We start from the raw sequence: 23,505 nt of genomic DNA, 5'->3' as shown, positions 1-23,505 counted from the left end.
CCAGGCAATCGCAATTCCTTTACCTCAGCTCCACCCCCTCCCAGGTGAGGAACTGAAGCTGTATCTGCACATTCCTGCACAATCCCTGTGGTGTGATTGGCTGAGACTAGCAGATATTGGCTAAGCCAAGGCATCCTTCCTGTTGGCTCCTTCTGAAGGCCATTCAGAAAGATTCGTATCTATCAAGGTTCTCACACTTCTTGACTGTTGCCCTTGTCCCCATTTCCTCTGTTGGGAGACCCTTCCTGCTCTTCTTCACTGCACAAACCTTTGCTACGTATCCTTGTTCAGAGCTGATGTCTCCAAATCTGTGATGGCCCTTTCTGATACTTCCTACCCTACTCCACCTCCTATACCCCTGCTGCCTTGACTGTGGGACAGTTGACCACTCTGTCCGCTGATCCCAATCCTGTACTCTCTCAATTATAGGACCCTAAAATATGCTATTTGCAGTGTTCCAGGCTGAGAGACAGTGAGGCAAGGGTTTGGGGTCAGAATAGACCTAGGTTGAAATCCTTTCTTCATTACTTCCTAAGTGTATCCCTTGGGTAAGTTAATTACTCTGAGCCTCAGTTTCCTCATCTGTAGCATCAGAGGTTTGCTAGGAGAATCACACTGTATCCCCTCACTAAGTGGACATTTACTTATGTGCTCTCCCTGTCAAATTGGGGGTCCCTTGAGGAACTGGAATCTGGTCAGATTTATTTCTGCTCCCTAGTGCCCAACACAAAGGGGACCCTCAGGTGTATGTGTGAAATGAATGAATATTAAGAAAGGATTTGCAGTTTCAAATGGAAATCTAAGCTGGAGCTAAGAATGCTTAGACAAAGCATTCTGGGTCTTTCTGGCTTTTTGGAAATGTGGAAATGAATATGTTTTAATTTTTAATAAAAATCTGATCTTGAGATGAATTATCTCATTATATGATGATAGATCACTTAAGAGAAGAAAAGAGCTAAGACTTCTTTTTGACTGAATTGTATCCCTGTTTGGCTTAACTTGGGGTGTGTGTGTGTGTGTGTGTGTGTGTGTGTGTGTGTTTTTCCCCCTGCCAGAGACAGTCCTGTGCAATAACGCTTCTAATGCTAGGAGCTTATTGTTTAATTTTCTAAACTCCAATTTTCCCCCAAATACATTTAATGTTTTAAATCACAACTATTACAATCTTCCTACCTTGCCGTACTGATTTATTATATGGAATTTTGAGATGAATGTGATCATTACAGGGCCACTGCTTTAATGTGCTTTTTTTCTCTCTCTCTCTCTAATGGCAAGCTTTTAAAAAGAAAAAGTAAGAGAAGTAAACATTTTTCTGGGAGAGACTATTTTAAAGGTCAAGAAAACCTTGCTTCCCCAAAGGAAGTTAAAGGTCATCTTTCACCCTCCAATTTTTGTCCTTTCATTTCATTTTGCAAAAGTTCTTAGTGATGTCACCTGAGTCACTTGACTAGAGAGTCTAATTTTCTACAAGAAAATCATAGAGCCAATCTTGACTTCAATGCCCATTTCAAAAGGAAATTATAAAAATTGTTCTGCCTCTACCCTTTTTCCTCATCTCCAAAGAAAGAAAGAAATCTCTCCTATTCTGTTTCTTGTTCAAATTCTTTTCTGTGTAATTGCATCTTGGAGGGGTTCTAATGAAAGGCAAAGCAAAGTAGAGATTTGAATTTAGAAAGGTGATGTAATCAAATTTTCTGGCCTTGCTAATGAAAGGATTCTCTTGTCCTTTCCCCTCACGCAAACGTGCACCCTCTTCTCCCACCTTCCTTCTGAAATTAACCCTGTACATTGGCTAGAAGGATTAGAAGAATAAGATAAAAGGATATGTTTGGCTAGAATATATCGATAACAGTTCCTCTCTGTGTGTTTGGACCTAAGGATCCCATCTTTTTCTTTTAGCTTTTTATTTTGACATAATTTTGATAAATTGTAAGAATAATACAAATGATTTCTGCATATCCTCCATGCAACCCCAGATGTAAACATTGACATCTGCCGTCTCTCTCCTTTTTGAGAGTATGTTGCATATATGACGTTCCTGTGTGTACCCCTAACCACTTCTGTGTGTATTTCTGAAAAATAAGAGCACTTTCTTTCATAACCAGTGTCATTATCAAAATGATGAAATCAACAGCTATCTAGTATTATCATTTTCAGAATTTATTCAGATTTTAACATTATAATTTTTTATATATTTACTAGGGTTATTTAAAAACACACACTAGTTATGGGGCATACATCACATGCTCTGGCTATAATCGTGAATACATTATATACACTTTTTTCTTATTTAATTCTCACATGACACCTGTAAGATGGATACTCTTATTACCTCCATTTTATAAATAAGGAGAATAAAATAAGGCTGTGTTAGTCCGTTTTCATGCTACTGATAAAGACATACCTGAGACTGAGTAATTTATTAAGAAAAAGAGTTTTAATGGACTCATAGTTCCATGTGTCCGGGGAGGCCTCACGATTATGGCGGAAGGCAAAAGGTACGTCTTACATGGTGGCAGGCAAGAGAGAATGAGAGCCATGAGAAAGGGGAAACCCCTTGTAAAACCATCAGCTCTCATAAGACTTATTCACTACCATGAGAACAGTATGGGGAAAACCGACCCCATGATTCAATTATCTCCTACCAGGTCCTTCCTATGACGTGTGGGAATTATGGGAGCTACAGTTCAAGATGAGATTTGGGTGGGGACACAGCAAAACCATATCAAAGGCTTAGAGAGTTCAAGTGCCATGCCTAAGCTTATGCATTTCTCTCTAGGTACTTAGCAGGTACTGACAACCAATAGGTGGCAGATCTTGCTTTGAATCATGACCTATCAGACACTGAAAGCCATATTTTTAACTATCATGTAAACTACAACTCTGATTTTGAGGACATTTTGGCAGATTTCAGTTCTAGAGAGAATTATCTTGGAAATAACCTATTAAATGTAAGCAGATGTGATATGGAATATTCAAATGCCCATGGAAAGCTGTCCTTCGATTGGACACATTTGTCAATACAGCTAACAATACTATATGTGAATGCATGTTTTTATAGCAGCATAACTAATGGTTAGATGTCCATCCATTGCAGAGGATGGCAAACTTCCTGTAAAAGCCAGATAGTAACTCTTTTCAGCTTTGTGGGTCATAGAGTCTCTGTCATATTTACTCAGCTCTGCTGTTGGAGGGTGAAAGCAGACATGGACTATCCATACGTAAATGAGAAAACTTCCTTTACAAAGCAGGCACTGGTATACTTGAACCACGCTCCAAAGTTTGCCAACCCCTGAGATAGAGGGCTAAAATCATGTCACTTCATTGAGGAGGCTCTAAAAGGGTGCTACAATTGCAGCAAGAAAAAATAGATGTATTTTCGTTTTAAGCAATACCTGAATCTCATTTTTATAAAGGGAGGGAGTCGACATGGTTTTCATTTTCACTTAATACAACTTTCATTGTGTGTCAGTTGTATTAAATGATGATTAAGAGGAAAGGGACTTGTGTTAAATGATAAAGGTAATTTATAAGGAAGAATGTCTGAACTGTCAGATTAACTAAACATTAGAAGGCACTTCAGAGGCAATATTAGTACATGAAATAATGTTAAGAAAAACATAGTAAAGATCAATACTAGTCCATCTGTACAGGTTTAATGACCACGTAGGATTCAGTTTCTCTTGGAGAAATACAAAGACAAAGAGGAAAGTGGAAAAAAAGAAACAAATATTAGAGAATTAAATTTATTTAGTTTATGGGAAATTGTATGATTATTTATTAAAATTACTTATATATAGTAGCCATCTCTAGAGATAGCAAAGAAGAAAATAGATCAGCCTTCATGGACTGGATTTAGATTTCTAACTATCTGAAATCATGGAATGGATTCATATAACCCCTTCAAATTAGTACATCTCTATTATTCTATAGTTTTATGAAGCAGACACTAAAATGACTGTGTGTGTATACAAAGTCATATATATATTTTAAACTTTTATTTAAAGTCATATATATATACACAACATTCATTCTCTCTTCTCTGGATAGTATATAGTATTATATATGTGCATATGTATGTTCTTTATGTATATCTACTTATATATAGTGTTTATATAGTAAATGTGTTTATGTACACATTATGGTATATATAGTACACACATATATGTCTACATATATACGATACAGAGAATAGAGAACAATAAGTAATGTACAGAAATATTTATGCATCATTCATTTTATTAAATTTTCACATCAAAAAAGTTGGTGAAGTTAACAGTGAGTAGATATTAAAAATTTTTTAAATTTTAATAAATTTGTATTTTTATTGTTTACTTAATAAAATTATCATTTTGTTATGTTAAAATAAATAATTGGCAAATAAAAAATGTGTGTATTTATCATGTACAACATGTTGTTTTGAAATATGCCTACATTATGGAATGGCTAAATTGAGCTAATTAACATGCAGATTACCTCACATATATATCATTTTTGTTTGCGGTGAGAACACTTAATATCTACTCTCTTAGTAGCAATTTTCAAGAATACAATACATTGCTATTAACTATACTCACCATGTTGTACAATAGATCTCTTGAACTTATTCCTCTAATCTAACTGAAATTTTGTATCCTTTGACAAATAGCTCCCCAGTGCCCCCAATGCCTCTAGCCCCTGGTAACCCTCATTCTATTCTCTACTTCTGTGTATTCAACTTGTTTAGATTCCACAGGCAAGTGAGATCACGCAGTATTTGTCTTTCTGTGCCTGGCTTATTTCACTTAACGTCCTTCAGGTTCATCCATGTTGTTGCAAATGACAGGATTTCCTTCTTTCTTAAGGCTGAACTATATTCCACTGTGTAAACATGCCGCATTGTCTTGATTCATTCACCCGTGATTGACACAGGTTGATTCTGTATCTTGGCTATCGCAGATCATCCTGCAATAAGCATGGGAGTGCGGTTCTCTCTTCAGCATGTTGGTTTCATTTCCTTTGGATAAAAACCCAGTAGGATTTCTGGATCATGATGGGTAGTTCTATTTTTAATTTTTTTTGTTTTCCATAATGGCTGTACTAATTTACATTCCCACCAACAGTGTGCAAAGGTTCCCTTTTCTCCACATCATCTCCAACATGGTGTCTTTTTGATAATAGCTGTTCTAACAGATGTGAAGTGACAGCTCATTGGGTTATTAATTTGCAGTTCTCTGATGATCAGTGATTCTGAGCATTTTTTCATATCCCATTGGCCATTTGTATGTTTTCTTTCGACAAATAATCTATTCAGATCCTTTGCCCATTCTTTAATAGGGTTATTTGTTTTCTTACTACTGAGTTGAGTACCTTATATATTTTGGATATTAATCCTTTATCAGATGTCTGGTTTGCAAATATTTTCTCCCATTCCATAGGTTGTCTCTTTATTTGATCGACTGTTTCCTATTCAGATTTTGACAATTATTCTAACAATGTATAGCAAAAGGAAGTCCCGGATCGCGCATCACATTTGGTTGTTGTGTCTTTTTAGTCTCCTTCAATCTAGAAGAATTTCTTAGTCTTTCTTTGTGTTTCATGACATTGGCATTTTTTTATGAGCATAGGCTGTTTAGTACACTGCCCCTCAATTTGGGTTTGTCTGGGGTTTCCTCGTTGTTAGATCCAGGATACACATTTTTGGCAGGAGTACCACAGAAGCAAAATTGTGTTTTTCTCATGGGTATCATATCTGGAGGCACATGATGTCCTTGTGTCTTATTACTGGTAATGTCAACTTTAATCATTTGGCTAAGATGGTGTCTGCCAGATTTTCATGGAAAAGTTTCTATTTTCCCCTTTCTAATTAGTAAATATCTTGTGGGAAGATACTTTAAGACTACCTAATGTCCTGTTACTCCTCAGACTTTCCCCCCCAAGTCTTCACCTGTGTTAAGGATTCTTGCCTGAATCGGTTATTATTGTGATGTTGCCAAATAGTGATTATCTACCTCCATCCTCCCTTCTGCATTTGTTAGCTGAGTTTCTACTGCAAGGGAGAGCTTTGCCTTCTGATTTAACTATCTATGTATGTGTGCATGCCTGTTAGTGTGCACTCATGGATTCTTACTTTGTTCTGTGAGTTATAATATTTTACCATCAATATCTATTTTGATGCTCAAATTTATTTGAGATTTGGCCATGGAGGCCCGAATACTTTTTTTTTTTTTTTTTTTAAGACGGAGTTTCACTCTTGTTGCCCAGGCTGGAATGCAGCGGCGTGATCTTGGCTCACTGCAACCTCTGCCTCCCGGGTTCAAGCGATTCTCCTGTCTCAGCCTCCTACAGGTGTCCGCCACCATGGCCAGCTAATTTTTTTGTATTTTTAATAGAGACAGGGTCATTTTCTGAGCACCCTTTTACTTCTGCCACAACAAGATGTTCCAGGCTTTTCTTATATTTTTCCTGCCCTGCCCTGGACTCAGCCAATTCTCCAAGAAAGCCTGGTTTGTTTTCATGAGTGCCAGGTGTGCTTATTGCTACAGGGGTGTCATTCCAGTGCCCTCTCCCCTACTTTTAATCCAAATTATTTGTGATGTTCTGTTTAGTATCCTGAAATGAAATATAAGCAACCTATACATGTAGTTGAAATAAAAACAACCCCACCCTAAATGCTTGCTAAAGCAGAAAAATAAGGAAAAGTTCTTTTTTTTTTTTTTTTTTTTTGAGAGAGCATCTCACTCTGCCACCCAGGAGTGCAGTGGCTCGATCTTGGCTCACCGCAGCCTCCGCCTCCCAGGTTCAAGCGACTCTCATGCCTCAGCCTCCTGAGTAGCTGGAATTACAGGCGTGTGCCACCACGCCTGGCTAATTTTTGTATTTTTAGTAAAGATGAGGTTTCATCATGATGGCCAGGCTGGTCTTGAACCTCCTTGCCTCAAGTAATCTGCCCGCCTTGGCCTCCCAAAGTGCTGGGATTACAGGTGTGAGCCACCACATGTGGCCAGAAAAGCTCTTTATAATGAAATGCTATACAATTCAATAAGTAAATATTTCGGCACTGTTATACTTTATGACATAACAAAGTGGTCAGATGCTACCACTACCTATAATGAATAAGTTTAGATATAAGAAAAGTGAGACAATATTTGATTGGTTATTATAGTCTCTCTCTTTAATATTTCTTCATATTTAATGTTTTAAACTATTTCCTATATAATCACTGGGTGTTGTTTGAGTAACTCAAATACCATGAGCCACAATATCATTAGTGATGTGATGTTTCGGAAATATCAAATAGACTAAAAAAAATCCAGAAAAAAAAGCAAAATGTAATTTCCCTTTACATGATTCTTTTTTTTTTTTTTTTTTTTGACATCGAGTCTCGCTCTGTTACCCAGGCTGGAGAGTGCAGTGGTGTGATCTCAGCTCACTGCAGCCTCCACCTCCTGGGATCAAGAAATTCTTCTGCTTCAGCCTCTCGAGTAGTTGGGATTGCAGGCACCCGCCACCATGCCCGGCTAATTTTTGTATTTTTAGTAGAGACGGGGGTTTCACCGTGTTGGCCAGGCTGGTCTCAAACTCCTGACCTCAAGTGATCCACCCACCTTGGCCTCCTAAAGTGCTGGGATTACAGGCGTGAGCCACCGCGCCTGGCCCTTATTTACATGATTCTTATATTCTTGGAATATTGTGATACTCAGTTTTAACCCTGTAAAAGCACTTTATATGTAACATGGAGTTAGAGTCTAGGCTGTCTTCATGTTATATACGATAGATTATTCACCCTTATTAAGGTGTGGCAGGACTGCCCAGCTCATGGCTGTCTGTGTGGCACTCCAGGCCTCTGCCCAGTAATACCTTCCATACATTGTGACAGTGAAAAACACCCCTGGAAATTTCCAAAACCCTCCCTAGGTGGCAGTACCAGCCCCACTGAGTTACACGGATGGATCCTTATGGAGCAGAAGTGTTTTCATCTCTTTTCCTTGAAGAACATGTTGTTATGTTGCTGGAGGGCATTTGATTTTTGACACATTCCAGAATTATGTTTAACGCTATGGGTTTGCCTGATTCCCACTTTACTTTCTGAATCAGAATGGACCTGGTCTGTCTCCCTGCCTGGCTGGGGAAGTGGCCTGAGTTCATCGCCAAGGTAGCCAGAACTTGCGTGCAGAGAGGGCACCAGCAGGAAGGTTTGTGACCTCTCAGTGCAATGCCACCCTGCAGGCAACCTTATTGTAACCCTTGTTCTTTAGAGAATGTGTAGGATCTTGGTAGCCCTGAGCAGAATTATCAATGGGGTTATTCATACAAATGCCTCCATTGTACAGATAAGGAAACTGAGACCCAGAGAGGGAAAGAGACTTGGCTGAGTCATATAGCAAGTCAGACACTAATTAGGCCTTGAGTTGAAGTCAGTACCAACAAATAACCTAATCTTAGGGGTTGGAAAGGACCTGAGAGACCATCCAGGCAACTCCCCCGCCGAGTGGATCCCTTCCACACCTGGACAGATGGTCAGGCTCCAGCCTGTACTTGATCATCTTCAGAAACGGGCAATTTACTATTTCTCAAGGTACTTTGTCACATGATGGGACTGCTCTAACTTTTAAAATATTCCTGAGTTGACACATTGTTCCCTGTGTCTCATCCTCCTTTCCATCCTCTCTGGGTGCAGTTTGGCCCTCTTGATCCCATGGGACATGCGTGTTACCTATAGCCCTTATGAGAACCCTTTAGAAATGCCAAAATTGTATCCATGTCTCCTGGGCTTCCTTCAGTCTCTGGCATTGTACTTGGCACTGAGATTATTGTGATGAACCAAGCTGATGTGGTTCTTGTTTTTGTGGAGCTTTTATTACAGTAGGAAGACAAAGACTATACAAGTGTGAGCAGGTGCACTGAGGCTCACTGCCCCATGGCCTTCGCCAACGTGGTGTCGTGGAAAGACTTGGGCCCTGGGGCTGGCCAGACTACATTTGATTCCATCCACGGTGACATATGTGGCCTTGCAGTACTGCTTTCAGTCTATCCAACTCAAATAATCACTATCTCATAAGGGCATTGGAAAGATGAACGAGAGAGTGTTAATAAGAATGCTGTATTGGGAGACCAAGGCGGGTGGATCATCTGAGGTCAGGAGTTTGAGACCAGCCTGACCAACATGGTGAAACACTGTCTCTACTAAAAAAATACAAAATTAGCCGGGCGTGGTGGTGCATGCCTGTAATTCCAGCTACTTGGGAGGCTGATGCAGGAGAAGTGCTTGAACCTGGGAGGCGTAGGTTGCAGTGAGCTGAGATTGCACCATTGCACTCCAGCCTGGGCAATAAGAGTGAAACCCAGTCTCAAAAAAACAAAAAAAAAGTGCTGTAAAGCATTCAGCATCCTGATGCTCAATGCATATTAGTTTCTTTCTCTTTCTCTTTCCTTCCCCCAGTCTGACATGTTTGGAGCATCTTCCAGAGAGGGCTTAAAGCTCAGGACAAAATGATTTATCAGAGGAAAATCAGCCAGATTTATCTCTGCTGCTCTTGAATTTCACCCTTTGGTTAGATAACCATGAGGTACTTTTTATTTTTATTTTATTATTATTTTTTGAGACAGGGTCTCACTGTGTCACCCAGGCTAGAGTGTAATGGCATGGTCTTGGCTCACTGCAACCTCTGCCTCCTGGGTTCAAGCAATCCTCCCACCTCAGCCTCCCGAGTAGCTGGGACTACAGGTGCGTGCCACCACACCCGGCCACTTTTTGTATTTTTGTATTTTTAGTAGAGATGGGGTTTCACTTTGTTGGCCAGGCTGGTCTCGAACTCCTGATCTCGTGATCCACCCGCCTTGGCCTCCTGAAGTGCTGGGATTTTACAGGTGTGAGCCACCATGCCTGGCCGAGACACTTTAAACATTATACAGGCAAAACATAAACAAGGAATGTGTGCAGCCAGGCACGGTGGCTTATGTCTGTAATCCCAGCGCTTTGGGAGGCTGAGGCGGGTGGATCATGAGATCAGGAGTTCGAGACCAGCCTGACCAACATAGTGAAACCCTGTCTCTACTAAAAATACAAAAAAATTAGCCGGGTATGGTGGCGGGTGCCTGTAATCTCAGTTACTCAGGAGGCTGGGGAAGGAGAATCGCTTGAACCTGGGAGGCAGAGGTTGCAGTGAGCTGAGATTGCACCACTGCACTACAGCCTAGGCGACAGTGCGAGACTCCATCTCAAAAAAAAAAAAAAAAAGGAACGTATGCATATTTCAATTAAAGTTGAAGGCAAAAAAGTAAATGGTCTCACAGATTAAATTGCTAAAATGTTATAATATGTATTGACTAACGTCACCATTGACTAACATCGCCATATCACCATATCTTATAGATGACATTATAATGAGTCCACATTATTAATCTGAATATGTATGAGTGCCTATTGGTGTTCCCCAGGTACATTATAATTTTAAAAGCATTCCCTGACCATGCAAGTCTGGGAAGTGCTGGACCGGAGAGGTTTTATGATCATCTCTCTTTGACAGATGAAGATATTGATGCTATCGAGTAACACAGACCTTGCTATTTCTTATACATATGTCTTCTGTGGCTGTTTAGCTCATGGCATTGTATCTTGACATCCTGAAACAGCTGTCCTGTTGAGACTGTAGCATAGCTGTTCTGTCTTTGTGGGTCATAGGTGAGGTTTCCCTAAGCTGAGTGGACTTTCCAATGTCCAGTGAGTTGGCAGGGAGGCTCGACAGGCTGGGGATCTCTTTTTTTTTTTTTTTTTTTGAGACAGAGTCTCGCTCTGTTGCCAGGCTGGGGTGCAGTGGTGTGCTCTCGGCTCACTGCAACCTCCACCTTCCAGGTTCAAGAGATTCTCCTGCCTCAGCATCCCAAGTAGCTGGGACTACAGGCATGTGCCACCATGCCCAGCTAATTTTTGTATTTTTAGTAGAGACGGGGTTTCACCATGTTGGCCAGGATGGTCTCGATCTCTTGACCTCGTGATCTGCCTGCCTTAGCCTCTCAAAGTGCTGGGATTACAGGTGTGTGCCACCGCACCCAGCCACTGGGGATCTCTTAAAGCTGAGCCTCCAGGGAATCTGGATGTTTTCCCAGGGGATGGGAAAACATCGCCTCTGCCATCTAAGGGCAAACTAAAGAGCTCTGTCATGCTGAGATGAGAGTATCCCATAAACACAATTATCACTGCCCTTCTCTGTGTTTATTTCCCTTCTCCTCTCCTTGAGTCATTAATAAAGTCTCAAAAGCTATGTCTATGGCTACGGGGGCCTAAGGAAAGAGTTGGAGCCCAGGTGTTGTCCAGAGCATTAAAGGGCATCAAAACTTCCCTCCCTGTCCTAAGACCGTTGTGGTCGTGGTAGCGGCTAGCGAGATATCCCCAAAGGGAAAGTAAATTTGGAAGACCAGTCAGGGCATCTGTTTCCCCAAAGAGAGGCTGCCTTCAGTGTCCCTCTCTGATTTATTAAGGAAGCAGAGAGGTTTACTTGCAAATGACCACCCAGGTGAAGTGACTGGCTGGAGGTCAGGAAGTGGGTGCGGGGCTAACATTTCCTGGGAGCCCATGAGAGGGAGCTTAGCCCAAGGTCCTGTTGTCCCGTGGCCACCTGATGCCATTGAAATGGAAGTGGGGGAAACAGGCAGTGTTGATTTAAGGAAACGTGGCTTCTGTAGCGGCCTCCGGTGGCACAGTAGGAGTTCCTTTGTAAAACTCAGCTCAGCTTGGCTTCCAACCAGCACGCTCATTTAGAACACCCTGGAGTTTCAGGGTGATCAAAGGCATGTACAAGTAATTCCTTACACGTCAACACCTTCATGCTTCTCCTTGAAATTTAAACCAGCAGTTGAAATCCAGAGGCTTGCAGCAGATCTTGTTCTCACTCTTGTGGTGTAAATGATCAGGCTGAGTGTCCCGTTCCTGGGCAGGCATTTGGCTGCCCCGACCAGGCTCTCTGAGTGGCTGGGTGGCTGTTTAAAACAATCCTCTTGCTGTGTCGGTTTCCAGCCAGTTCTCTTTAGAGGTCAGAGCTGTTGCCCAGAAGCACCAGCTCTGCACTGCTGTCTCTGCCCACCCTGGGCTTGTGAACCTGATCCAAGCACAGGCTGTGCCACTGGGACTCAGGGCGAGTCCCCAAGGTGTCCATCTTGGCGACCTTGACCCCTGAAGTAGGCTTAGCTTCCCTGTCCTGCCCCCCTCCCCCTTCATGCTTCCTACCCCCTGCCTTTTGGCTCACCACCTCCTGTGTGACCCACAGGTCGCCTGGCTTCGCTCAGTCTTGGATACTTATTTGTAACATTATTAAGAACAGTTGCAGCTAGGTGCAGTGGCTCATGCCTATAAGCCTGTAATCCCAACACTTTGGAAGGCCAAGGTGGGTGGATCACCTGAGGTCAGGAGTTGGAGACCAGCCTGTCCAACATGGGGAAACCCCGTCTCTACTAAAAATACAAAAATTGGCCAGGTGTGTTGGCGCACGCCTGCAATCCCAGCTACTTGGGAGGCTGACGCAGGAGAATCACTTGAACCTCGGAGGCCGCAGTTGCAGTGAGCCGAGATCGTGCCATTGCACTCCAGCCTGGGCGACAAGTGAGACCCCATCTCAAGAAAACAAAAACCAAAAAACAGCATTGCACACATACACACAAACAAGGTACTGAAGAACAAAACAAAATAAAACCTGAAAAAGAAAAAAAAAAACGGTATCAGTAGATTTCTCATAGCTTAGCTGTGGAGATTAAGTGAAATAACTATTGTAAGGCACCTCATAGGTGCTCATAAATGGTAGTTGTTACTGTTGTGTATTATTGTTAATAACATTTTAAAGTGTTACCAGAAATGGGTCCTGATCCAGACCCCAGGAGAGGGTTCTTGTATCTCGTGCAAGAAAGAATTCAGGGCAAGTCCGGAAAGTGGATGCAAGTTTATTAAGAAGGTAGACAAATAAAAGAATGGCTTCTCCATACAATAGCCCCGAGGGCAGCTGGTTGCCCATTTTATGGTTCTTGATTACATGCTAAACAAAGGGTGGATTATTCATGCCTTCGTTTTTAGACCATATAGTGTAACTTCCTGACGTTGCCATGGTATTTGTAAACTGTCATGGCGCTGGTGGGAGTGTAGCAGTGAGGAGGACCACAGGTCACTCTTGTTGCCATCTTGGTTTTGGTGGGTTTCAGCTGGCTTCTTGACAGCAAGCTGTTTTATCAGCAAGGTCTTTGTTTGTTTGTTTTTTTTTTTGGAGACGGAGTCTCACTCTGTCGCCCAGGCTGGAGTGCAGTGGCGCGATCTCGGCTCACTGCAAGCTCCGCCTACCGGGTTCACGCCATTCTCCTGCCTTAGCCTCCAGAGTAGCTGGGACTACAGGTGCCTGCCACCACACCTGGCTAATATTTTTGTATTTTTAGTAGAGATGGGGTTTCACCGTGTTAGCCAGGATGGTCTTGATCTCCTGACCTCGTGATCCGCCTGCCTCGGCCTCCCAAAGTGCTGGGATTACAGGCGTGAACCACTGCACCTGGCCATCACCAAGGTCTTTATGACCTGTATCTTGTGCCGACCTCCTGTCTCGTCCTGTGACTTAGAATGCCTTCACCTTCTGCGAATGCAGCACGGTAGGTTTTAGCCTCATTCTACCCAGATCCTATTTAAGATGGAGTGGCTCTGGTTCAGACACCTCTAATAAAAGTATTAAGATGTATTAATACTCTAAGTAATGTATTTAGGGCTGTGAGCATTCCTCTAGGAACTGATATATGGACCTGAAGATGATATGATTTAGCAGAACAAGTGTGGCCTTTGGAAATTGGAACACACACCCATGTTCAGATCCTGGCTCCCCAGGGTATAAAGTGTGTGATTGGGGAAATAAATTACCCTGTAAGTCTCAGTTTCCTTGCCTGTGATGGGGGGGTGGTGGGTAATAATAATAGTATTAGGTTGAATCACATGCAAATGTGTGTGTGCACGCACACGTGTGGGTGTGTGTGTAGCTGGGTTTGACTTCTAAAAATGACGATTTCATGTGGCTCACCCTTTAATGCCTATCTCACAGGGTTGCTTATTAGAATGGAAAATAATGTATGAGAAGTGCCCAGCACAGAGCTTGTACTGCAGTCAGGTCACCTAGGAAGCTATTGCAGCAATTCAGGTGAGAAATGCTGAGACGATTAAGGGACTGTAAGGTGTGTTCAGATGGAGAAATGTCAATTTGGTGACTGGGTGGGGTTGAGTGATGCGGGAGAAGGTGATCTCAGATCTCTGGCTTGGGGACATGGATGGATGATGGTAATGTTTACTGTTAGGGAGAACACAGGACGGATAGAGTTGAGAGAAAAGACAATGAGCTTAGTTTTGGACGTGTCCAATTTGACATATCTCATTGTATGAGTCTGGAGCCCAAGAGAGGTACACTCCAGAGATAGAAAGTGCGGAGTTATCTGCTTTTGGGGCATACTTTAACTGAAGTCCAGGAAGTGGTTGGCATCACCCAGGATTAGCGTTCGAAGAAATGTCACCTGTGATCCTGGATAGAACATGACAGCATTGAACCAAATGAGACAGAGGCAGGTTCCCATAAGCATTTACTGAGTCTGCCTCCATTAAGGCTCTTCCAGTGCTAGCTAGGGATGTAGTGGGCAGGAGAATCTAGGGATGAGGGAAATACTGCCCTGCCTTCAAGGAGATAGCAGTGTAGTTAACTCTGCCACTTTTTTGTAGGCTCTTGGAATGTGGGGAGAAACCTCTAGTTACAAAGCCTAAAAATGAAAATTCAGGGTCGGGTACGGTGGCTCATGCCCATAATCTCAGCACTTTGGGAGGCTGAGGCAGGAGGACTGCTTGAGCCCAGGAGTTTGAGACTAGCCTGGGCAACATAGCAAAACAATAAACAAACAAACAAATAAGTAAGTCAATGAAAATGCTATTGCCTGTCATGTAGGATTAGATCTCATGTATACATATTGACGTGCCTAGCGCACTGCCTGGCACTGATCAATACTGCAATTGCTCAATACTGCAATTGAGCAATACTGCTAGTTTAGCCAAAAGAGCACTGGGAGGGAGGGCACCTTGTTTGAGTGTTGCAAAATAAGACATTGATATTCTTGCATTAAAAAAAAAAAGTTTAGGCTGGGCATGTTGGCTCACACCTGTAATCCCAGCACTTTGGGAGGTCGAGGCAGGTGGATCACTTGAGGTCAGGAATTTGAGACCAGCCTGACCAACATAGTGAAACTCCGTCTCTACTGAAATACAAAAATTATCCGGCTGTGGTGGCGGGTGCCTGTAATCCCAGCTACCCGGGAGGCAGAGGCACGAGAATCGCTTGAACCCAGGAGGCGGAGTTTGCAGTGAGCCGAGATCATGCCATTGCACTCCAGCCTGGGTGACAGAGTGAGACTTTGTCTCAAAAACAAAACAAAACAAAACAAAACAAAAAAGCGGTTTAATGTGTAAATTATGGCAGGACTGCAAGGGACATAGGACTGTGGTGTGGGGAAGGAGGAAAAGCTGGGCCCAGTGATCTGAAGCGCCTGTGACTATAACCAGTCATATACATTCGGAAGTGAGCTGAAGATTATGTAGCCAGTTGATTAGCAGGAAATCCTCACTATTGGAAAAACGATTTTAGCTGCAAGGGGAGCTTACTCAGCAGCGGAGTGTTATGTTCGAGGCAGGCTCAGCTGTGATGTCTTCTGGGCTCTCAGTAGGAAACTTGGGGAAGGAGAATGAGGCTGTGGGCCAGGGAGATGAGGCAGGTTGTGGGCTGGACTCTGATGGGGTGGTCCCCAGGAGTTGGGAAATGAGAGGCTGACACCCAGGCAGACCCAGGAAATAGCCGAGTCTTAGGAGATGGGTCCCAGCGACCCATGGGCGAGCACTGGAGGATAGGATAGGGAGGAGCTGAGACTCCGGCCAAGTAGGTTGGAATGAGCCTCACCTGGGAATCTGATCACTTAGGAGGATGATCAGGAAACCAAAGCAGCCTAATCCAAATAAAATGAAATGCTAAAAATAGTACCGTAAGAGGGAGTAAGTAGCTTGGCCAAGGTCCTACAGCTAGGAAGTGGCTGAGCTGAGATCTGAACCCAGATCTGCCTGACTCCGAAGCCCACGCCCTCTCCGCAGCTGCTGCTTGCAGACATCCAGTATGTGGACTCGGAGGAGGTAAAGGGAAGCTGCAGTCTGAGGGCCCCCACGTGCGCCCGTGTCACCCAGGGCCCTTAGGAAGCTAGGCTTCAGGCCAAGCAAGCTGGGCTTAGAACCCACGTGGTAGGGGAATTAGGTGGTACTGGACAGAGGCTGGCTGGGACTGCACTGTGGGGAAGGAGTGGGGATGCCAGGCAGGGCTGACTCGCCAGGCTGTGTTCTCACTCCCCTCAGCTCCAGCAGTTAGGGGCAGGGTGTGAGAAGGGACCTGAGAGGAAAATGGACAGTCTCACAGTACGACTGGGCCCTTCCTATTAAATAGGTTTCAGTGTCCCGGGCGTGTTCTAGAGAGGCTTTTTGGTTGCTCACTAATGATGGGTAGATTATGGCTCACAGAAGGCTGCTGTTCTCCAAAAGCAGGGTCCGTTAAGTTGCATTGGCAGCAGGGTGGCGTTGGGGTAAAGCATGTGGAGAGGCTGTTCCTTGCCCCTCGAGTTTTCTGAGCAGAAGCACCAGCTGCCTTGAGCAGCCGTGTGATGCTGTGTCCACCTCCACAGTGAACTTGAGAACATCTTCAAAGAAAGGGCAGCGTGGCCCAGAACTGACGCTTTAGTTCCACCTTCTAGCTAGATGACTGTAGATTTCTCACTGGACACTCTGGGCCTCAATTTCCTCATTCTCCATAGAGTGGAGAGTTGGCAATTACATAAAGTAATATCTTTGCAGAGCATCAAAATTTATAATAGCAGCAAACAAATGTGTTCAGAACAAGAATGAAAGAGGGTACTTATTCCAAGGTTTCTTCTGAAAGATTTCTTCAGATCCCTGAATTAATTATGGTAGAAAGAGCTTAGGGTTGGATATCAGAAGATTTAATGTATTATTTAGGTGGGTGCAAAAGTAATTGTGGTTTTCACATACTTTCCCTAATAGTTCTGGTTCTGCTACTAGCTGTGTGGCCTTGGGCAAGTCTCCTTGCCCCTTGGCCTCAGTTTCTTTGTTTATAAAGTGTGTACGTGTGCATGTGTGTGCGTGTGCTTGCATGTGTCTACTCGTGTATACACGTGTGTGCATGTGTGTGTGTCTGTGTGTGTAGTGATGATTCCTTCCTGGGCCTCAAAGGGCTGGTCATGAAGATATGGGGAAGCTCAATATGGAGAAAGACTTTGGGAAGGAAAAGATGTCTGTATAGAGGGTTGCAGGCCAGGAAAGGATTCTCAGAGGGAACTTCCCAAGGGACCATAGATGATGGGCAGGAGCTTTACAGGCAAAGAAGGGGCAGGAGGCCAGTGGAGGTTCAGGGAAAGCCAGTGTAAAGGCATCGAGGTGAGAAAGAGGACAGGAGGGAAGGGCAGGAAGCGAGACTGCCAGGGTGCGTTGGTGCTGGCTGCCAAGGAAGGGAGGGCCATCCAGGCATGAGAGGAGTGCGTGCAGGGGGTCAGCCCCAACTCCTCAGGGGTGATCCATGCCACCGCCCCAGTAAACTCAGGTTACTCATCAGTGATAAGCCGAACGGGGTTGCTTTCTTTGCTGCTTAGATTTTCTTAACTGGAACTCTTCAAAAGCCAGTGGGTGGTGAAAATGTTTGCCCACACAGTGGCAGGTACTACTTCTCACGGGCCCCTGGTTCCCGCACTCACCACGGAGCTGAGAGGTCTGTTCGGATACCTGGGCTCCAGTTCGAGGTATGCTTCATCTGAGTTTAGAGTCTGAGTCTCATCCCTGTTGGACAGCAGCTCTTATTCTTTCTAAGCTTGGGAGAGTTGTTTTATCAGAATTAATCATCTGTAGGAGATATTGGACAACCTGGCCTGGTTCCGATGAACAGTAAAGGGCTTGCGGGATATTATAAAGTCCTAAATTAGCTCTGTCTGGAGTTGTGCAAATAATACTCATTTGATGAAGTGAATTCCTCCTCTCCTTGTCCCCACTTTCCTTCAATGAGATCTGCTCCTCTCCCTGTAGTCCCTAAATCTGTTCATGGTACCGTCACCCCTCCCAAAATTGCTGAAGTCCCAAACCGTGAGCTCACCCATGACCCTTTCCGCTCTCCCCTTTCACATCTGTCCAGTCACCAGGTGCCCCGATTCTACCTCTTCTCTCAGCTCCCTATTTCAACTCCGTTGTCCCTGCCCCAGCACAGGCCTTTGGACCTTTGATAGCCTTGGGACCTTCCTACACCTGGTTTCATTCCTTCCACACTATCTTCCTCCTGGGTGCCCTGGTGATGTGTGGATGCACATCCCTCGCCAGTTGAAACTCCACCCTTTGCCTGCAGATCAAAAATAAATACAAGATATTTTGGGGTCTGTTCTGCCCATTCCAGCCTCTGGCTCCCAGGTGTCCTCTTCTTCCTCTCCATCCTGTCTCTGGGTAATCTAGCCCATTGCGAGGGCCTCGGCCATCCTCGGGGGCCTGATGACCCCAGATCTCTCTCCCAAGCTCCAGACATATTTCCCAGGGACCACAAACCTCTCCAGGTGCGTGCCCTCCAGGGTCCTCTGCCCAACTCATCATCTTCCCACTGCCTCCCCCCAGCCTTTCCTCCCCCCCTTATATTCCCTGTGACTACCTAGACATAGGGGAATGATCCTTTATGTTCCTGCCTCCCTCTCCCAGTCATCCAGTTTTGTCGATTTTAGCTCCAAAATATTTCCCAAACCTCTCTCCTTCCCTCTGACTCCACTGCAGCCTCAGTTTGGGCTTTTCCTCTCTGCCCCAGACCATCCAACCACTTGGGTACATTTTCTATGTGGCAGCCTGAGGCATCATCCCATAGTACACATCTAATTAAGTTGCTTTCTTCTGAAAACCTTTCAGGGAGTCCCCATCATTTTAGGACATTGCTCAAACTCCCTAAACCAAATTCCAGGGCCTTCCCTATGAGGCCCTTACCTCCTAGCTAGGCCTGATCTTCCTCCATCTCCTTTCTTCTCATACATCTCTCATTCATTCTGGCATGGGCTCTGGAATCTGCCTGCTTGGGTTCAAATCCTGGCTTTGTGGCCTATTGGCTGTGTAATCTTTGGCAAGTTACTTGACATCTCTGGGCCTCCCTCTCCCTATCTGTAAAATAGGATTGTTGTGAGGATTAAGTGAGATAATACCTCCAAAGTGCTTGGAACAGTGCCTGACCCATAATAAATGCTCAGTAAGTGTCTGCTAATGTTGTTATTGTTATTGGTGGTGGTGGTGGTATCTGGCCCCTGCCAATCTCACTAGTAGGATTTCCATGTGTACACTCCCTTCACCTCTTAACGTTCTCCAGCCGTCAGAACTGTCTGCAGTTTCCCAGAAGTGTCCTGCCCGCTCCTGCCTTCATAACCCCCCACCAAAGCAGCACATCATCTGCCCGCATCCTTCCCTTCTGCCTCACTGCCCTGTCTCCCACTCTGCCCCAACAGGACATTCTTGTCCTTTCCTAGGTGACCTCACTGCAGACTGCCTTCCATCTTAAGTGGACTCAGAAATTGCCTTGAACATTGAGGTAGGAATTTGCCCTGGGTACCAGGCTTATATCCCTAAGGCTGGCAGGGGCTGGCCCTGCCTCCTGTCTGGCATGCACTGTGTGACACTGATTTTGTCTACCAGAGGCTTGTTTTTGCCTGAGATCTGTAGTGTGTGCCTGTGACATCAAAGGTCTGAGTTGCTAAGATTGGATGCAAATCCACCTGAGTGACAAAGGACTGCCCTAACTGGTTTTGACTTCCCTGGTATTGCAGACACAGTATTTCTTCAGAAATTGGCCTCTTACCTGCCCCTCATTGCTAATAATGTTTTGTGGCTTGATATTCTAGTTGCTGAATTTCTCCCTCCAAACACTTTAGCTTGCTTCCTCCAAATGCTCTGCTGATTTCCTCAAATGCATCATAAATCTCAGAGCCAAATCTCCTCCTCTTATAGATCATCCCACTGTGCTGATCCCAACAGCACAGCGGGAACTCTCCGACGTGATGAATGCCACTTGTGTGTTTGTAACGCAGCCTTCGACTGTGGTGATATCAAGATAAATCATGGTTCGGCATTTGCTCGCTGGCGGAAGCCAGGGACCTTAGTCTGACCCCTTTATTTTATAGGTGACTACAACAAAGCCCAGAAAGTTAGGTGACTTTCTCGAGGTCACACAGTCAGAAACAATTGGAACTAAAATCCAGATTTTCTGTTTTTCACTATAGTACTATCTCTAACTTACCAAAAGCTATGACTTAAAAAAATTAAAAATTAATCTCAAAATTTTGGTAAAATATACATGACAAGATTTACCAGAATAAGCATTTTTAAATGTACATTGCATGTACGTTAAGTGTACACTGGCATTAAGTACGTTCACATTTTTGTACAACTATCATCCATGTCCAGAACTTTTTTCATCTTGCAAAACTGAAACTCTGTACCCAATAATCATTAACTCTCCATTCCCTCCCACCCCAGCCCTGGAAAACACCATTGTAATTTCTGTCTCTATGAATTTGACTGCTCTAGGTACCTCATATAAGTGCATTCTTACTTAATAGTATTTGTCTTTTTGGGTCTAGTTTATTTCACTTAGCATAGTATCCTCAGGATACATCCATTTTGTGCCATGTGTGAGAATTTCCTTCCTTCTTAAGGCTGAATAATATTTCATTTGTAGTGGTGTTTCTTTAAGACCATTTTAATATCTTAGTAGAGTATCTTACTGCTCAGTAGTGTTGGAATTTTGAACGGGATGACTTTCCCAGTAGCGTTTTCTAAATGTCCACTAGGGGGCAGTAAAAGCCACATAAATTTTTCAATAGGCCCGCGGAGGGCCAGGCAATTAGGCCACTACCTCCTCCGTGTATCTCTTTCAGACATCCGTGTATACCGTTACAAGGTAATGGATTTCAGGTCCAACAGCAGGTTTGGATAAAACTAGAGATACCAGCGTAAGTGCGAGTCTTCCTCACACTCCAGCTAACACCAGTGCAGAATACTTCATTCAATATGCTGGTTTCAGATGGTATTTTTATTTAATTCGCTTAGTCCAGTGATTCCCAGACAGAGTGCTCATCAGAATCACCTGCGGTGATTTTTCCAAAATACACATGCCCAGGTCTCATCTCAGATCGATTAAATCAGAATTGCTGAGGCTGGGGCCCAGGTATGTCGATGATATTTTCATTCTGGTCCATGACTTCTTTTTAAGAGCCAACGTGTTACTTTTTAACTTTAATAACTGCTGGGAAAGGGTCATTCTTGAATAAACCTCAGAGGAGAGTGAATATGAATTCTGAAAAATGTTTCTCTTTTTAGGGTAGTAGTGGCGGAAGGGTCTGGTGGCTATGGGAACCACGTTCTGAACAATTGTGAGGGTTTCCTATAAATCACACCTGCGCTTTAACCGGCAAGGAACCCAGACAGAAGATTTGAAACTGGGGCAGTCTGGCCAACTCAGGATCTACAGATATAGTTCCTGGATGGCCATACTCAGGGCCAAAATCTTTAGGGTGAGGCCAGAGCACAGACCTCAGTACTGTCTGATGCATTAGGAGGATCTTTCCTACAGTAAGAAGAGGAACAAGAGATCTTCAGTTTTATCTTAGAGGTAAAAATGGCACCGTGAACTTGAGGTGGGGTCAGGAGACCTCAGTTCTCATCCTGACCATACTGCCAGCCAGTTATGGGACCCAAGGGAAGTCATGTCACCTCTCTGAGCCTCAGTTTCCCCCTTGACTTTTGAGAGTACTGGGTGATGTTGATCCCTGAGGATTCTTCTAGTTCTAAAAATTCAATGATTCTATGAGTATTAATAATCTTGATTTGTATGGCATCATTCTGGCAAAGAGCAGAAGAAGTATTCAGGAATCCAATGAGTGACGGAGACTATTGACCAGGTAGTTTAATTTATTTAAGGCATATACATGGAATTCAAAGGAGAAAATATTGCTCTGGATAATATATTGAACTGTTAGTGTCTTCGGCATAGCAAAAGCTTTCCAGAGGGAAAAATTTCCCATCAGTGCAAACTTTGACATTTTTCACTTCCTGATCCATAACTGCCATTTGTCCAGCACACTTATATTTACTGTAAAGGGCCAAGTGTATGAATGCTTTGGTTGAATATTAAATAACTACATAAATGTCAAGGTCACAGTTGCAAGAAAGCCTCAGTGGAAGGCCCTGGGAGGCTTGCATTGATCTCTTGTGAAGTTCCATTCTCGGATCCTGCTGACAAGGGGAAACAATTGATGTGGACCATTATTAAGGCTTTAAGTGTTTCTCCATTGTTAAAGATCTTTTACAAGCCAGGAATAAGTGATAGTGCCCAAGGAATTGGCAAAAGCTTCATTTAGAAATATAGGCTGGTCAAAGAGATAAGCGCAAGGCACAAGCCAGAGTGCAGATGTCCTGGCTGGGGCTTACACAGCAAAGGTGGAGAGCTGAGAGGAGTCCCTCACTGGGGCACCCACCAACTCAGCCTGCCAGGCACTGCTCTCAGATTTCAGAGGCGAACTTTCATACCAGAAGCTGCAGAGAGCGTGGCTCCCTCTTTCAAATCCACCCTTACATTTCCTCCAGCTTCTCTCTGCTCGTGAAAACCTCCTCTCCTGCCATTTCAGTCCATCCGCTCTCCATAGCTGCAGGAAGCACCTCACCAGAATCGGGGGCAATGGGGCGAGGATGAATTATGCAGACCCACATGTCCAGACCGACTATCTGGACTGGTCAAGTGCCTGGATAGTTAATTATGTGAGTGTGCTGCTGACCTGGAGCTGGGAGGAGAGCAAATACTGTGGACGATGGGATCTTCTTTCAAAAAGATCTCAACAGACAGAAGGATTGTTCAGGTCTACCAGATGAACTTCAGAAGGGATGTAAACATAAAACAAACATTTCCTGTGCACTAGCTCGGCTCCGTGTTTGGTGTTGTGCTCAGCCCTTTGTACGTTTTAGTTTATTTCATCCTTACGATAACCCAGTGAGGGTAGGTGTCTATATCCCCATTTTTAAAGTGAGGAAACCAAGACATGGTAGGATAGAGGAAGGTCCAAAGGCTTCAGTCATCAGTCTAGATTCCGATCCCAGTCCTGCCCCCGCGTTAGCTGGCAAGTCACTTCATCTTCTAAAAAGAGCGACAGCCAGGCTTCGGACTGTCTTTTATTTCTCAGGTTCTAGATGCTTAGCCTCTTGCGTTTATGACTGCATTTGATCCTCAAAACAACCTTTCTCCTATTTCACAGATGGAAAGGGTGTGGATAACTTAAGTCACTTGTCCGAGGCCACAGGGTAAGGAGCAGGGCCAGTGTCTGAGCCCAGGCCATCTGACTCCAACACCCATGCCCTTAGCAACTGCTGTACCCTCTCTGTTCCCGACATAAAAAGGCACAACCATATTTTCTGTGAGA

The 23,505-nt window shown here is 44.0% G+C and overlaps 1 protein-coding gene across 3 annotated transcripts in view; it reads left to right on the top strand.

Moving 5' to 3' along the window:
* Positions 1–23,505, top strand: part of TTLL11 (tubulin tyrosine ligase like 11) — a 288,007-nt gene that overhangs the window by 86,940 nt on the left and 177,562 nt on the right. The gene's annotated exons all lie outside the window — the stretch shown is intronic.

This window comes from Nomascus leucogenys, chromosome 8, assembly GCF_006542625.1.
Source record: "Nomascus leucogenys isolate Asia chromosome 8, Asia_NLE_v1, whole genome shotgun sequence".
NCBI classification, from domain to species: domain Eukaryota; kingdom Metazoa; phylum Chordata; class Mammalia; order Primates; family Hylobatidae; genus Nomascus; species Nomascus leucogenys.
This window is presented reverse-complemented; position numbering and strand designations above follow the sequence as displayed.